This window comes from Myxocyprinus asiaticus, chromosome 3, assembly GCF_019703515.2.
Source record: "Myxocyprinus asiaticus isolate MX2 ecotype Aquarium Trade chromosome 3, UBuf_Myxa_2, whole genome shotgun sequence".
Classification (NCBI taxonomy): domain Eukaryota; kingdom Metazoa; phylum Chordata; class Actinopteri; order Cypriniformes; family Catostomidae; genus Myxocyprinus; species Myxocyprinus asiaticus.
The window spans coordinates 35246977-35265597 of NC_059346.1; the positions used below are offsets into that span (position 1 = coordinate 35246977).

Genomic DNA, 18621 nt, shown 5'->3' on the forward strand with positions numbered 1-18621 from the left:
CTGTCCAACAAACCTTGTGAATGCCATACCAATGTTTACTCTAGTTTTTTGTTTTTGCCGGTCTTTCTGTCTTCTTGCTTCTGACCTTTTCGCTTCTTCGGCAGTACAGCTACTGAATCTCCCGGCGAAACACATCGAAGGGGAGACCCGCACCATGTATAATAAAAACACTTTTTTATAGAAAACTATTATGAGTACAGTCTTCATCACATGTGAGAGTACACTATTCAGATCACTCTTCACAAAAACATAATTAATTTGTTAATGTGTAAAACGTTATAAATTAGCCCCAAATTACTGAATGCACCTTTAAAGCATTGCTTGTGTATATTCACTGCATTCAACAATAAATGCCAATTTTAGTCATGATCGGACTTTTAATCACCTGCTGTAAGCAATGTTCCTGTTATTATGCATAGTCCAAAGGTTTATTTGTGAGATGTTGTGAACTGTGTTCTTTTTAACGATTCTTTATGTTGGGGTGTCTGACAGACAAAGGATTGCTTTACTAAACTGCTGCAGAAGAAAAAACTGTTGGATACCGTGAACTACATATTGCGCACCCACAATAATCTTACAATTACGCACTTTTGAAGCACTCTGGTTACATTAGCATATCACTAGTAGACAGTAGACAGCAAGGCACTGGAGATGGAAGACGCTGGCCTCGGTGCCTTTGCCTTTCTCCAGTTTTGGTTCTGTGACCATATTATTTGTAACTATCTGTGTCTTTATCTCCTGTGTCTGTGTCTATACCGTGTGTCTATGCCAGTCCCCTATGTGTCTCCATTTGCACTGACCTGAGCTCCTGCCAGACTTTAACCCTGAACTTTTGTCTGACCCTGAGTGTGAACTCTTGTCCCTCACTCCCGGACCTTTCGACCCAAATCATTATCAAAGGACAAAGATTATTTACTCTAGCCATCAGTGGATGATATATTGTGTATACGAGTCTTTCATGTAGCCTACACAATGTAAGTTACAAGTAGGGCCTATGTGTTTTTGTGGTTTGACAGCTTAAATGAAAGCTCTTCAAAGCTACAGACAGCAAAATTGCATAATGATTTCTAATAGTTCAGTTTGCACAATTAAACCAGTTTAATACACTAACCTGGAAACTCATCAATGTCACTTTCATTCTTGAAGAAGTACAAAAACCTTCAAAACTTGTGTGTATGTGTCCTGTGCAAGGAGCTCCAACTTACCCGTCCTATAGACCTTATTCGTGGTAGCACCATCTTTTTAATGGGAATGACAACAAGACTGTGAGGGATAGACTGAAGATCTCTTCAATGACACGCATGGTATAAAGCTGTAAATAGTTCCTAGATCACATCTGATTTTCCACAACTCATGTTGTCTTGAGTTTTTTGTCTACTGAATTTTCTGGGAAAGATGTTTTTTAAATGTTTTGTCAGTGGAACAATCCAAAAACACTTTAAACTGCAGTACAGCCCATTGAATAGACTGTATGTCTATCCCTCACAAACACATTATCATTCCCCTGAAAAATCAAAGATGGCACTGCTGTGAATAAGGTCTATGTTGTGATACCTGTGCCCTGCGACCTGCTTCAGTAAATGTTACGTTGCCCCCTTGTGGTCTCCCAAACACTTTTACGCCAGACATTCAACAGAAGCCCAACTGAGTGAATTGGAAAGCACGCAAATTAGGCTTCTAATTTAAATGTTGGCTAATGTTATATATCAATGCCTCAAAAATATATAGATAAAATAACGTGCTTATCATTAATCAATATATCGATATATTATGACATGCCTAGTTCTGACCCCTGCTCTCCCAAACCCTGGTGGCCTTTTGCATTTCAATCTAAATTGCCTTTTTTTGAGCTTTAGGAATACTTTAACTAATTACAAATATGCTGACTGGTAGATGAGTAAGGATTGGACAATTCTAGTTGTAACCCTTAAAAACATCCCCTGTATGTCTTTTATAACTTATTTCATACATTTATCAGGCCTTACATTAAATGTGTTTCCCAAATTGAAATGCAGGCACTGCAATGCAGAGGGAATAAACACCTGAGACAGAAATGCAAAATCTTTCAATGTGTCTTTTCACTGAATCCAGTTGTTTCTTCAATCCAGATGTCTTCTTATGACTATAATTGGTATTTTCCATTTCATTAAGAGTGAGAACATTTTTATTAAATTCTAATGTTCTTTTAAGGACATAGTAATCTTGAAAATATTTTTGTCTCAAATTCAAGGAGAGTGTTATGGGAAGTCATCGGTTAAAATAAACACCTGATATGATTGTCGGAGTCATGGCCAAGTGGTTTGTGCAAAATATGCTTGGTGTGATGTGATGAGTCTGTCTTCATTATTTCCCAATCCATCCCACTTTCTTTTTCCTGCCATTTCCCATCCTCTCTAGACTATCATTGTCAATAAAAGGCCAATCCAAAAATATGATGTAATTCTGCATTCAACACAATGTTTACGAGATTAAACACCACTAATTGCTCTAAAAGAGTTCCAGCAAAAGGACAGTAAAATGTTTCACAGGTTTGTTGCAATGTTTCTAGTTCGTTCCCTCATCCCTCCAGCATTCATATAAATTGATTTAAGTATTTCCCCCCATTTAATTTTATGTTGTTTAATTTACAAATCACCAAAACAAATAAAAACAGAAGAGGTTTCATATCTGTTGTATGTGTTAATGCTACAGCAAGTTTGACCACTAAGTGGCAGAATGGCTCTATTGCTACACAGCAAATAATTCCTTTACAGGTCACAGCAGTTCAAAAAGTTGTTAAATCAGACCTAATACTTCCTAAGACATTTTAGACTTCAATACATACAAATGTGGATATGAAGTCTACTGTTTATATCATAGTACAGCACTGAAAACAGCTGTTCCTGCTCTGCTTCACTCAACCTTGAGATTCAGAATGCGTGTCTCAATGCTGAGGGAATGAGATGGGTGGGCTTGGCAGTGGGGGCTCTGAATCTGGTTTGAGTTTACTATTACATAAGCATTAAGATTGTTGTTTTTGAGAACAGGGGTCCAAAAAAATCAAGAAAAATAGAATAACAAACAAAGGGGCTCCAAAAACAATTTTGATGTGCAAACAACACAGTGCTTTTTTGATTGGTCTCTCTGGGAAGGTCATAGAATTCTCCACAGACATTGAATAGGCCATTAGAAAGCACATTTGAGGCCCTGTAAGAGACTGTTAAGAATTAGAATAAACACTTAAGAACTAACATGTCTATTGTCCTAATGTTCTGATTTGCAGTAATACACACTTAATGTTAACCTACTCTTTCTACATGACATCAAATTGACCTACCCTGCTCAGACTAAAAAAAAACCACACGTTTCATTTTGGGTGTATCTTACAGCGCACAGCTTGAGCATGCTTAATGCAATTTGTATGGGCCTAGTGGAATTTTCAACATGCATTTTTAAATAACATAAAAAATGTTAAATAACACAATAAAGTAGGCCTATACATTTTTAATATATAGGCTAATACCTAATTATATAGATAGATAGATAGATAGATAGATATAGACAAAATAGAGTTACACCTAATTTAAAAGGCACTTATTATTGAGACAAAACATGTCCCACAATTTTACCTGCCATACTTTTTAAATTAGGAACACTTCCTTAAATCAATCAGAGATGATCACAAGTGTAGCCTATTTAATTTTATTTTCACTTCATTTGATAAAAAATATTACATTATAACTCCTTAAACCACCTGTCCTCAGATCATAAATCAAAACTTAAAAAGCATATTTCACTTACAGGTCCATACAATGCAAGTGAATGGTGACCTGAACTCCAAAAGCTCCAAAAAGGAGATAAAGTCAGCATACAAATAATCCATCAGACTCCATTGGTTTAATCAATGTCTTCTGAAGCGATCCAGTTGGTTTTGGGTGAGAACGGACCAATATATAACTCCTTTTTCACTCTTCGTGTTGCCATTTCAGTCTCTAGGCACGATCATGATTTCAAGCTTGATTACACTTCCTAGTGCTTGATGCATGCGCAGAGCACTAGATGGTGCTATATGAAATCATAATCAGCAAAGAGACTGCTGTCAAGATGTATAGTGAAAAACGAGTTCCATTTTGGTCTGTTCTCACCCAAAACCAACTGGACCACTTCAGAAGACATTGATTAAACCACTGGAGTCTGATGGATTACATTTATGCTGACTTTATCTCCTTTTTGGAGCTTTTGGAGTTCTGGTCACCATTTTCTAGCATTGTATGGACCTACAGAGCTGAGATATTCTTCTAAAAATCTTTGTTTGTGTTCAGCAGAAGAAAGAAAGTCATACACATCTGGGATGGCATGAGGGTGAGTAAATGATGAGAGAATTTTCATTTGGATGGGGCAGTATCAAGTTGGCCAACTATTTTGGACCAGACCGCAAACCTGTAACCATGGGCGTTGTACCTCATTTCACATGTGAAGAGGTTCAGGCTTAACAGAGCAACAAAGTATTAGATTACGATATTACTGGGGTTTTAATTTATACCACAAATTAAAGTCTTTTGAATCCATTCACCAAACAGATTAGTTCAGATTCGTTCACTGAATCGTGCAGTAACCATTTGTGCAGATTACATTTTTACGGCAATAGGTGGCGACAAATGTGTGTAATATGTAATGAGGGAGTCATTGATCCAACTGATTTATTAAAACAGATCACACTACCTTAAAAATGGAAGTAAACAAGAATGATCTGTTCACTCAAAAGATTAATTACCGTGTTTAGGCATTATGCTCAAGTGAAGGCAAGAAAATATTGGACAAACAGCACATAAAATACGGATTCACATGCATCATGCTAAATAACGAACAACGTGCTGAATGATCTAAAGTGCTAGCAAATGACAGTTTAAACGAAAAATACACTTTTAAATCAAAAACATGGCGTACAGAGTCAGGTTTGACAAACCTAACAACCTGCCAAACCACAGTGAGAAGCCACGTTTTCCATACGTCAAAACCAAATAATGCTCACGTTTATTGACAGTTGTTGAAGATGATTTGTGACGAGCTGTGTTGTGTACTGAACATCGGATTGACCTGTGCTCTCAGAAACAGGCTCAATCTGAACATGGTAATTGAAGGTCTATTTGTATAATATTTTTATTTTTTCTATCCATCGGTATGCGTATAGCGTGCATAACATTAGTTGTATTATTTACATAGAATGTAAAGTAATAATATGTAAGGCATACCTGACAACACTCCAGATTTTCCACCCCTCCTCCCGCTGTACACCCGATTTACAATTTCTCCACACTTTGCTCATGACAATGTAATTAGTATGGTTGCCACCCGTCCCGTAAAATATCGACCCGTATTTATATGTGAAGTGATCATATCGAATTAATACGGGATGCGATTTGTATCATAAAGCTGGTCAGATGGCGAAATTGTTCCAGATCGTTAATTTAACATTTATATAAGTTATACGTTTTAAGTTTTTAATACGTAAGGGGTCATCTGAAAAGTCCAGACATTGTGCTGAAAGGTTCTAATACTCTGAAGGGTGTGGTAAGGGGTCGTCTGAAAAGTCCACACATTGTGGTAAAACGGTGGATATTTTTTATTAAAAAACAGAAGATTAAATGTTCAATAATATGTACAAAATTACACAGATCCAACAATGTATGAATACAATTACTGAGTCATAAAGACAAGAAGTACAGGTGAAGGGGAAAGAAATAAAGTAAATAAAAAACATAAAAATACAAATAAATCAACACAGACGTATACACAGATAAGATAAAGATAAATAATCGAATAAATAAAAATAATGTTATTTTGTATAAGTCATGGGTAAGGAAAGTTCTCAACATATAAGAAAGGATATACACGTTTTATTATTAATAACTAAAAAAGCATTTATTAAGAAACTCCACCAGCTGCCCTTCCTTGGACATAGGAACCACATCCCCCCTCCCCTATTTTTCACAATCGGATGTTGGCAGGTATGATGTAAGGCCATGTCCTGAAAGGTTGAAATGGATTTGGTAGATGTGTCGGTGTGTTCTGCAGTTTTACTGTCAAAAGTTAATGCACAATGGCAGACATGTATTAATATGAACATATGATAAATCTTTTGTTAGTGACTCTCTGCTGGATTGCAGCCTGCCATTATCCAGGCATGGTCTCTCCAGCCATGTCCTGTCAAACACATTAAAGAATTAATTTAGTTTGCAAGATAGCACTGTATTGATAATCCTCAAGTCGGTTGTTTTAAAAGCATAATGTATTAGGGGAAAGTGGGGTAAGTTGAGCCAGTGGGTATGTTGACCCACCCTCTGTATCTAGGCAACTGTACATATTTTTTGTCAAGCTACCTTGTAAGAAAGAAGTATCTATCATTTCTATGAGGCTGTGTAGAGGATCACATGGGAAAGAGGTATGAGGTATTTTATACAAAAAAGTGTTGTTTTTTTTTTTTTTTGGCCAATGCAATTTGTTTACATTTGAGGTTTACTGACTGTTGTGCCAAAGCACATTTATTCAGGTACAAAACTGCACATCATGCATGTTATACACAGGTGGCCAAAAGTTTGGAATAATGTTCAGATTTTGCTGTTTCAGAAGGAAATTGGTACTTTAATTCACCAAAGTGGCATTCAACTGATCACAAAGTATAGTCAGGACATTACTGATGTAAAAAACAGCACCATCACTATTTGAAAAATGTCATTTTTGATCAAATCTAGACAGGCCCCATTTCCATCAACCATCACTCCAACACCTTATCCTTAAGTAATCTAGCTAAATTGCTAATTTGGTACCAGAAAATCACTTGCCATTATATCAAACACAGTTGAAAGCTATTTGTTTTGTTATATGAAGCTTAACATTGTCTTTGTGTTTGTTTTTGAGTTGCCACAGTATGCAAGAGACTGTCATGTCTTAAGGTCAATATAAGGTCAAAAATGGCAAAAAAGAAACAGCTTTCTCTAGAAACTCGTCAATCAATCATTATTTTGAGGAATGAAGGCTATACAATGATTGAAATTGCCAAAAAACTGAAGATTTCATACAAAGTTGCACAGTACAGTCTTCAAAGACAAAGGACAACTGGCTCTAACAAGGACAGAAAGAGGTGTGGAAGGCCAGATGTACAACTAAACAAGAGAATAAGTACATCAGAGTCTCTAGTTTGAGAAATAGATGCTTCACATCCTCAGCTGACAGCTGCATTGAATTCTACCCGCTCAACACTAGTTTCATGTACAACAGTAAAGAGAAGACTCGGGGTGCAGGCCTTATGGGAAGAATTGCAAAGAAAAAGACACTTTTAAAACAGAAAATCAAAAAGAAAAGGTTAGAGTTGGCAAAGAAACAAAGACGTTTGACAACAGATAATTGGAAAAGAGTGTTATGGATCTTAATCCCATTGAGTTTTTGTGGGATCCGCTAGACTGTAAGGTGCATAAGAAGTGCCCGACAAGACAGTCACATCTATGGCAAGTGCTACAGGAAGCGTGGGGTGAAATGTCACCTGAGTAGCTGGACAAACTGACAGCTAGAATGCCAAGGATCTGCAAAGCTGTCATTGCTGCATGTGGAGGATTTTTTAATGAGAACTCTTTGAACCCTTTTTTTCAAATTGTAATAGTAATTTTTCACATTATTAATGTCCTGACTACAAATTGTGATCATTTGAATGCCATTTTGATGAATAAAAGAACCTATTTCTTTTCATAAGAGCTAAATATGTACATTATTCCAAACTTTTGGCCACCAGTGTATATATAGTGTATACAAACATGATCTTTTAACCCTGAAGTACAACGCTAGGTGCTTTTCTTTAAAATGGTCACTATGTGGCAAAATTAACCGAACAGTCTAGGGAAAGGTGAGTCACTGTTTTTTTACTGAAACAAATTTGCTCCAATAACTGTTCTGTTTATAATGTTTAAAGTTAAAATAAGACCTAAAGGAGTGAGATTTTTTTCTTTCTGGCAAAGACTTAAGGTATTTACTGTAGGCTATGCTAAGTGACTGATCCAAATCATTCCATCATTAACATGCAATAACAATCCTCAGTGTTAAAGCAAACAAGATATTATAATTAATTAATACATAGATTATAGATTAAAAATTATATATATCAAAATTGTGGAATTTTATTCAGTGTTTCACTGGGAAAATTCAGTTGGTCAACTTACCCTCAGATGGCTCACATTAAGCACTGATCAGAAGCAACAAGAAACAAACAAGCCAAAAAAAGGGAAAGCCAACCACTTCACCAGACAACATTGAATGGCTGGAACCGTTGCACTTTGAACCTTGAATTTTGTTCCTGAAATTATTAATTTTTTTTCCCCCTAACAACATACATTGATATATATATATAAAAAAAAAAAAAAAAAAAAAAAAAACCTTGACATTAAATGAAAACAACTCTGTCATTATGTTTGTGTGTGGTGGTTCCCCAATAATGGAGCACCACCTGCAGTAAGGGCATGGCCAGAAAGTATGAGGCAGTATGAGGGTCCAAATTTATTTAGTATTTATTAAGGTTTGCAAAACAAGCAAACAAGAAAGTCCAACAATCCAAATGAGTAGTTGTTAGAAAAAGAAAAACACAAAAATTCAAAATTATCAAAAAATAGCAAAAATAGGTCCAAATTAGTATGATGCCAAAAATACACGATTTAGAATAATTAATTTTCAAAATGAACATATTAGAAAAATATTGAAACTCAAACAATATAAAATAGGGGAGGTGACCCAATTAAGCCCATGTACCATATAAGCCCACTTACTGTTTTACTTTGAAATATAAAAAAGAAACAAAGCAAGAGAAAACACATTTGTTGCAGAGGAAATGCACACATTTGTTGGTATAATTTTACTTTTTATTTGGAGCCAATGAAATGTTTCGTTCTTGAGTTATTTGGGAACATGTGCAACCACTGTTAAGTGGCCATTTTGGAAGTTGCTCCAGAACTTCACTGCTTTTGATGACGTCAAAAAAAAGAAGCTATTTTTCTGAGGACAGATGAACAAACCAGGCGAGGAATGATAAAAAAAAAAAAAATTAAGAGACTAATAAGCCAAATGATTCTTGATATTATTTATTTTCTTTGTATTTAACAGCAATACTTTGTATTTGAAAAGATGGATTTCATGAGTTTCTGGAGCTAGTACAGTACACTGCCTGAGCGATGCTCACAAAGATAGATGCAGTAAAAGAAACTAAATGAATAAAAACTGCTGATAAACACATTAAATGAAAATATTTAAGAAGCTTCTTGAGCTCAAACAAGATTTAGTGCTCTGCCTGTAAATAAAATCCAGAAATATAACTTTTTCACGTGGGCTTATAAGGAACAGTGCTTTTGAAAAGCCTGTTTCCTCAAAGCTTAAAAGCAGAATAATTATTTTATTTGTTTAAACAACTGTTTGTTAACAAAAATTCATGAAAATTTTATTTTCATGAATAAAAAGCACTATATTTTACAATATAGAGCATCTGTGTTGTAAAATATAGTGCTTTTTATTCATGAAAATAATATTGTGTTTACCTTGACTCTCAATTATTTAGGTTTATTTTCCACTGTCCCCTATTGTTCCTAAAAAGCCCACTGAACAAATAACCCATTGAACCTCATATTAAACTCTTTGTCAATGCTACATACTAAACGCTACACACTGAATGCTACACACAGACAACAATTACAATTTTAAACATAAACACAGACCCTGTAAGAAAACATTACATCATCATGTTCTATATACAAAATACATTCATCTTAGATGGAATTGACTATCGCTTTTACCATGCAAATATATATATATATATATATATATATATATATATATATATATATATATATATATATAACGAAAGCAACTCGGCCGCACTACTTCTGTTATACCCGTCACAAGAAAGCAAATAGCCCATCTCATTAAATCACAATAAAAGCCCATAAATCGTTCCATTTCCCGTCGGCGCTTCTTGGCTGCGGGACCAAACAACCCAGTACTACAAGGCAACAGGTGGCCAAATTTAACATAGTCATTATTACTGCCTTTTGCACTCTTAAAATATTAACAGTAAACTTGTAAAATATCCAGCTTTGTACAATCCTTTGTTAACAAGTCCGTATTAATGTGTACATGTGTTTGTGTGAGGCTGTATTGGATATGCAAGTCCTTGCGTGTTGGTTAATGGTAGTGCTGTGGGGCAGTTTAAATGTGCGGTCACTCTGCAACCACTCCCCCCCCCCAACACACACACACACACCTCTGGTCTCACGCGACAAGCGGGAGAGAAAGTCTGCCATGGTGTTACTTCTTCCCGGAACATGCTGGATATTAAACCAATAGGGCTGCATGGACGGATACCAGCGGGTAATTTGTGCATTTGAATCCTGCATATGGTCCATCCATTGCAGTGGCCAATGGTCTGTCTCAATGAGGAACTCTCGGCCAAGGAGGTAGTATCTGAACGTGTCTAGTGCCCATTTCATGGCCAGGCACTCTTTCTCAACTGAAGAATATCTCACCTCCCTGGGATACAGCTTCCGGCTGATGTACGCAACCGGATGTGTGTTTCCCGACTCACCTTGTAAAAGCACTGCCCCTAAGCCAGTGTCAGAGGCATCAATCAGTAACACAAAAAGTTCTTGAAAATTAGGGCAAAACAGCACTGGATCATTGCATAAAGCAGCCTTAATGTCCTGGAAAGCATTCTTGGCCTCCTCAGTCCACTGAATTTGCACTGGACAGTTCTTTCGGGTCAAGTCTGTTAAGGCTTCTACTCCATGCCCAGAAACGTTCTTATCTGGGTCTTTGTCTTAGGAAGGGGACAGTTCTGAATAGCTTCCAGCTTTTGGATTTGGGGTCTAATGACTCCACCACCAATCACATACCCCAAGTATTCGGTTGGCTATGGCACATTTAGCTGGATTAATGGTGAGGCCTGCCAACTGGATATGCCAAAAAACCTCTTCGAGATGCTGAAGATGTTCTTCCCAAGATGAGCTGAAGACGATGACATCATCCAGGTAACCTGCAGTGTACCTCTATAAGCCAACCAGCTTTTGGTCCATCAATCTCTGAAATGTCGCTGGTGCTCCATGCAGGCCAAAGGGCATCACAGAGAAATGGATAAGTCCCCACGGAGTCCTAAATGCAGTCAGCTCCTTTGCATCACTGCTAGTAGCATTTACATTGATCGAGAGTTGTCAGCCACTTAGCCTTGCCAAGCAGGGCTCAACGCTAAAGTTTTTTTGTATTGGCCCAGTTGGGCCAGTGCTTCAAATTTTTACTGGCCCCGCCAAAATTTTCACTGGCCCCAGCAGTGGAGGAGATTATGTGTTTTCGGTCACCGTTTAGTCATGCTGTCATGCAACTTTTGGACATGTGTAGTGTTTTCACACACAGGATCAAAGATTTAGTCACTGAGTTAAAGATTTGATTATTGGCTGAATGTAATAAACATATGAATCCCTGAGAGAGGAGACTTGCTAATAAATTGGTTGTGACTGTGTAATATACAGTAGGTAGATATGCCTAATCTATGAATTTAGAATGTGGATATAAACATAAAATTAGACAACCCAAACAAGTCCAATACTGACCGATATACAAAGCACAAAAACAAAAATACCTGTACGGTCCAGAAATGAGACATGTAGCAGGTGTTTTATGAGGATGAAATAAAGTAGACTGTTTTAAATATTCATCTTCAACCTGCAGCTGAACAGCTCTGATAATAATAGCCTGATATCCATAGTGATCTTGCTTCTTTTCATATCAAACGGCATTATCATGTCGAATTAACGTTTACATATTGAAACATCACCTAATTAAATGTATACTTTTGGATACTGAGCAGCTTGTGATTTCCAGGCACGTGTATAATCAGGGTTTAACAAAGTTTATTATGTCTCATTCTGCGCTTCATCTCTAAAGGCGAATTAATGAGAGAAAATGTGTTTGTTTTTTTTACAGTGGGAATAAAACTAGCGCACTGTCCCTTTACGAGAGCGCATGCACGTTAAACAGTCTACGCTGCACGGAGAGAGATGATGATGAGACATATGCATGGAGAGACATGGATTTTCAGTCCTATAGAAAGAAACTGTTGATTTCTTGTGTTCCAATATGTGGATTATTACTTTTCACCAACATGTTAAAAACAAAAAACTTGGGGATTTCGCGCACTATGAACACGGAATGTGCAGGGACAGGCCTACTTAAAATGTTGCGCAAGACGTGCAAAAGTGTTTTTTGTTTCCTGCTATTTTCTTCACATTGGTAATAGCTGCTGCTAAGACACTTGGAAAAGAGCGAGGACAGTGCTAGGAGAGTGCGCTCGGTGTCTGCGCGCTCTTATGCATGCACGCGACTGTGCCTTGGTGCGTCCAGTATATTATGCTCTCGTGCATCTTTGCGAGCTAAATAGAATCACACTTGCTCGTCGGTTATAATACTTTGTTTGCTTAGTGTAATTTTTGTGCTCTCTCACTTGTTGTTTGCTTGCACTAATGTTATAAATGCAGCACTGGCCCAGTCGGGCAAGTGACAGTTCTAGCAACTGACACGAATCTCTCTCACACTGGCCCCGGGCCATCGGGCAGTCCTTATTGTCGAGCCCTACCAAGGTTGTCTGTCAAGTCATCAATTCGTGGTGTGGGGTAGGAGTCAAATTGAGACACTGCATTCAGATTACTGAAGTCCACACAAAAGAGTAGGTTTCCATCTTTCTTTGGTACTAAGACCACTGGGCTACACCACTCACTTATAGATGGCTCGATGATACCCATAGCCTACATCAAAGCTCTCAATAGATGCTCAGGAATATGGTACTCATGTGTCGGGTGGCAGCTCATTCGCACAAGGTGATGTTGTGCTTGATCAGATTTGTGTGCCCTAGTTTCGCTTGACAAGCTCAGACTGCTGGATGGGTGAAAGGTGAGTGAGGTCAAGGGTTTCCCCCAATGTCAGGGGAAGATATTGCTCCTCAATCTCATCCTCATCCTCCATATGCTGAATCATTAACACCTCAGCCACTTGGCTCAATCTCTCGTGCCATTTCTTGAGCAGGTTGACATGCAGCACCCATCTGGAGCACCGTTTCCCTGGGTTACTGACCTCATAAGTGGTAGGCCCAAGCCTGTGGACAACTTAAAAAGGCCCCTGCCACTTGGCCAGAAGTTTGTTAGAGTCACTGGGTAGCATCACCAGCACTTTTTCTCCAGCCTCAAAACTTCGGGCTCTGGCCTTTTGATCATAATACTTCCGCTGGTGATGTTGTGCTTGGGCCAGGTTTGCTTGAACTAGCTGGGTCATGCTCCCCAACTTCTTCCATATCTGGAGAACATGAGAGAGAACATTCTTGGTATCTGTGACCTCCTGGCCTCTCATCCGGATCTCCTTTAATAGGGACAGCGGACCTCGCACCTCCCAGCCATACAGCAATGCAAAAGATGAGAAGCCAGTTGAGGTTTGAGGGACCTCCCTGTATGCAAAGAGGAGATATGGAAGCCATTGTTCCTAGTCAGCTTCAGATTCATTCATATATTTCCACAGCATCTGTTTCAGAGTCTGATCAAATCTCTCAGTCAGACCGTCTATGGGTGGTAAGGTGTAGTCCTTATGCCCTTAATCCCTAATAGCCGATACACTTGTTGTAAAAGTTTGTACATAAAGTTGGATCCCTAATCTGTCAATATGGCTCTGGAGAAACCCACTCTTGAAAACAACTGCATAAGACAAATGGTGATTGACCTAGCCTTTGCTGTTTTGAATGGAAAGACCTCAGGGTATCTTGTGGCATAATCAGTGATTACCAACATAAATCGATTTTCAGCTTTGCTTTGCTGTAAAGGCCCTTCCACATCCATCCCTAGCTGATCAGAAGGCACACCAATGACTGGAAGTGGCTCTAATGGTGCCCTGGGTGACCTCTGCTGGCAGTTTTCTGGCACTGGGGTCATGTTTTACAAAAACATCATTGTTCATGTTTGGCCAGAAAAAATGGCAGCTGATATGGGCTATGGTCTTTGGTCTTCCTAAATGGCCTGCCCAGGGGACCGAATAGCCTAACTCAAGCACCACACCCCTAGCCTTCTGAGGGATCACTACCCATGCCTCTGATGCTTCTCCCTTATACAATACCCCATCTTTAACAGAGAACCTATTCCACTGATCCCCTGCCTGTTGGTGGCTGTGCTTCACTTCTTCCTGTGTCTGTCTATACAGAAGCCCAATCTTTGGATCCTCTCGTTGCAACAAGCCAATCTCATGAGGGAGTTTCAATGGGGCCATAACCAGTTCTCCATGAGGCTCTTCATTGCAATGTCCTGCCAAAAACTGGAGTTTCTCTTGTCTCTTATGTCTCTTAGATTTCTTAGGTTTACCTGGGTGAACCTCAAGGTCTGACTCCAAAAAAGTAAGGCTTTAAGGGGTTGGAAGTCTGTACTTCACCTCCTAGCCATGGCCCGAGTTACAGCCACATTGCAGTCATTGATGGTAGCCAGTAAGTCTACTAACATTGTCAGGTCTTGGCCCAGAATCATTGGATACAGCAAATCATCAACCAAACCTACTTCCAGTAAATAAATCTGTCCCTGTATATTAACATGAACACATGCTGTGGGGTACTGCCTTTCCTCTCTGTGAACACAGCAAATCTGTGATATGGAAGTGTAACTTCTCAGGTGCATGGGTAAAAAATTATGTTAAGACTTTTGTCTCTAGGGAACTAGGTCTTGGAACTGTGTACATATTACCCTGATAGGAGGGGTTACTGGACCTTCCAGTCCACACTTATAGGCTTCTATGCCCACTAGATTTCAAACCAGGTCTCTGCTTTGTAGGATAATCCTTATCACCCACAGACTTGCCTTCACTGGTGACTCTAGAGGGGGACTGGGACATCCGGAAGAGCTTTCTTGAGTCCTTACTCCCTTTCCACTGGCTAAAAGTCTGTGGCTGAGTCTTGCATTGTGCTGCCACAAAGGTATCTGCTAAGGTTGCAGCTTCAGTCATGGATCCTGAATATAACGTTCCTTATTCCAGACCTGGAGATCTGGTATTAGCATGTGCAGAAACTGTTCCAACATAATCGTTTCTCCAATCTCCTCCTTAGTGTGATGCTGTGACTGCACCCACTTCTGATAAAGGTCTTTAAGTCTCACATACAGTTATTTTGGGGTCTCATCCTCCCCCACTACTGTCGATCGAAACTGATATGTCTCAGAATTTATATCATACTTAGCCAAAATGGCCACCTTGACCTTTTCTTAGTCAAGCAACTCGGTAATGTCCATATATACATATGCAGCCCTAGCCCTGCCCATCAGGAGGGGCACTATCCTGACTGCCTTGTCTGTTGTTGGCCACCAACATGCCACAGATATTCTCTCAAATGTGGCTAAATAATGTTCTACATCATCTGTCTCACTTAGCTGTTCCAGGTTTGGCTCCCTCTCGACTCTCACCTGTCCCTGGCCTTGGCTGTCCAGCAGGAGGAACTCTGGAGGTATCTGCCACTTAGGACATCCTGCTGAACTGGGGGTGTACGCCAAGCTGCTGGTGGTGATAGAATGCCAGATCGGATGTCACTGCCTGGCCTTGGATCTGGAGTAATCCTCATGTGCATTTCCTGCTGTAGAAGAGAAAATTGGTGCTGCACTGCCTTCCACGCGGCTTCATGTCAGGCTGCCTCTTGCTCCAGGCGACGATCTAGAGTCTGATGAATGGCAAGGTGTGACCTGAACAGATCCCTCATCTCCTCCAGTGAGACATTCTCAGCAATGCTCATCAGCTCTACTTCTGGGTCACCATTATCTCCTCCAACAGCTCTGATGACTTCGTCAACCTCTGGTTGCACTGTCCGCACCTTTGGGTACCAGGTTGGCAGGCACCTGCTGCAGTGCCAGCAACATGGAAGAAAAAAAAAGTTTTTTTTTTTTTTTTACCTCTCACTACTGTTCTCTAGAGGCCATCCAGTTTCTGACACCAGTTCTGGTGGTTCCCCAATAATGCAGCACCACCTGCAGGAAGGGTATGGCCAAAAAAAAAAAAAAAAAAAAAATCAGAGGCAGTATGAGCGTGCAAAATTAAAATAATTTAGTATTAATTAAGGTTTGCAAAACAAGCAAACAAGAAAAAAATTTTTTTTTTCAAAATGATATACAAATAGCAAAAATAGGTTCAGACTGAGTATGATGCCAAAAATTCTCGATTTAGAATAAATAATTTCCAAAGTGAATATAACAGAAACATATTTAAACTCAAGCAATACAAAATACCTGCACACTCTGAGACAGTTCAGAGGACAAATTATCAGGCTCTTTATTTCACAATTACCAAGTACTTCACACTACACCTACAAGCTGACTTCACTCGACAAATGCAGACAACAAATATAATGGTGGCCAGCACCATTACACACATAAGGGGGGAGGGGGAACACACAGACAACAAATATCACTATTAACATAAACATAGACCCTGTAAGAAAACATTTCATCATCATGTTCTATATGCATAATACATTTGTCTTAGATGGAATTGACTATCGCTTTTACCCAGGGCCGTTTCTAGGCATATGCGAACTAGATGGTCGCCTAGGGCACCACCAGCTGGGGGGTGGCACAAATCGGAAGATGCCCCCAAACTCTGCACTGCACATACCGCAAGCCATATATTTTTATATATGTTTCATATATTTTTCCGTATATTAGCATATATTCATATGTTTTTCCGTATATTAGCACAGATGTGAGTTTGTAAGTCAATGATTGAATGTCTCACTCTTAACATAAAAAAAAAAAAAAAACCCTAATTTGTCTCCACCTACTGCCGTAAATATGTAATCTCCATAAATGGTCACTGAATGAATCAGTGGATTAAATCAAAATGAATGATTAATAAAAATTTCCCACCACTATTTGGAAAGCCACAAACCCACAGAAACGGAGTGATACAAATAGGGAAGCATCCCAGTGCTGTTGGACTGTGTGTCAGCACCCTTGGAATGCCGCTCATCTTCCGGTAATCAGATTAGAGGTCCTTTTTGTATAATGATATATTAAATGACTGTACACGTGAAAAACTTTTCTTGCTTTATTAATTGCAAATATTCAAATTTAGGATAAACTCGTCCGTAACCAGCACATACTGAAAAACAAAAACAAAATGTGATTGGTCGCTTTTCATGTCTGTCAGACAGCCCATTCCTGTCTCAGTGAGCAGTTCTTGACCAGAATAAGCTGCAAATTGAACCAAACTTTCTAGGCTCATTTGAGATAAGCAAGTTCTGCACAGACCCAATCACCAGTGATCACAGTCAGGTGTTTGCTTGTTAGAAATTATTGCTGACTTGCTGTAATGTCATGCTGAAAAATGCCAACGTTTTCAGAGCCAGGGGCTGCAGGTGCTCATCAATTTTATTGTGGGGGCAATATTTGAAATCACAAAGGATGTTTTTTTTCCATTGTTGCATTTAAAGTACCATTTTGAATTGGATCCTATTTAAATCTGTGAGGTGTGGAAAACAGTTGATTTAGGAAAGTGCTTGAATTTCAGTCTTAAAAAGATACGATGTTATTATTTTTATAGTATTCTTTATGTATTTATGGTCGTGTCTAGAAGGGATACCTCTTTCGTCAATCTCGTGAGATTCTACAATTATACAAATTATACATGCCGCTTGAAGTTGCACTGCAATGATGAGTGCTAGTAAAAGATTATTTTAAACTGTCTGTTTTGATAAATAATCATTCTTGATGATAAATTCAAGATCTAAAATAAATATTTCACATAATAAATTTGATAACTTCATCTCTATGTGTGCTGTTGTCAGTCATGTGATATTTTAAGTCAGTGGAGAAGTACATCAATCAGCGCTGGTAGTAGGAGTCTGACCTGTATTTATCTCAGATAGTGGAAGTGAAGTGAAAGAGTGACTGTCATTAAAGGAATAATTCACCCAAAAATAATAATTCTCTAATCATTTACTCCTTTACTACCCTTATGCCATCAAACTCCTATGACTTCCTTCCTTCTGCAAAATACAAACAATGATATTTTGATAGAGATATGATGTGAATACAGTGGCAAGAAAAGTAGGTCCACCCTTTGGAATTAACTGGTTTTCGGCATTAATTGCTCATAAAATGTGATTTCATCTTCATTAAAGTCACAAGTATAGAAAAAGCCCAATGTGCTGAAGCTAACAACACACAAAAAATTATAATCTTTCATGTCTTTACTGAACACATCCCATTAAACATTAACAGTGCTGTGGAAACAAAGTGAATCCGTAGGCTAAAGATAAAAAAAATAAAATAAAAAAACTAATTAGAGTCAGGAGTTGGCAAACCTGGCATCCAATTTATGAAACGAGTTTAGAGGTGTGGGTTAGAGCTACTTTGACTTATAAAAAGCACTCAAATATTTTGAGTTTGCTATTTACAAGAAGCATTTTCAGATGTGGAACATGCCTTGCACAAAAGAGATCTCAGAAGACCTACGATCAAGAATTGTTGATTTGCGTAATACTGGAAAGGGTTACAAAGTTATCTCGAAGAGCTTAGATATTCATCTGTTCACAGTTAGACAAATTGTCTATAAATG

The 18621-nt window shown here is 38.5% G+C and overlaps 1 protein-coding gene across 2 annotated transcripts in view; it reads left to right on the forward strand.

Moving 5' to 3' along the window:
- Window positions 1-18621, forward strand: part of LOC127429904 (ADP-ribosylation factor-like protein 15) — a 224428-nt gene that overhangs the window by 14145 nt on the left and 191662 nt on the right. The gene's annotated exons all lie outside the window — the stretch shown is intronic.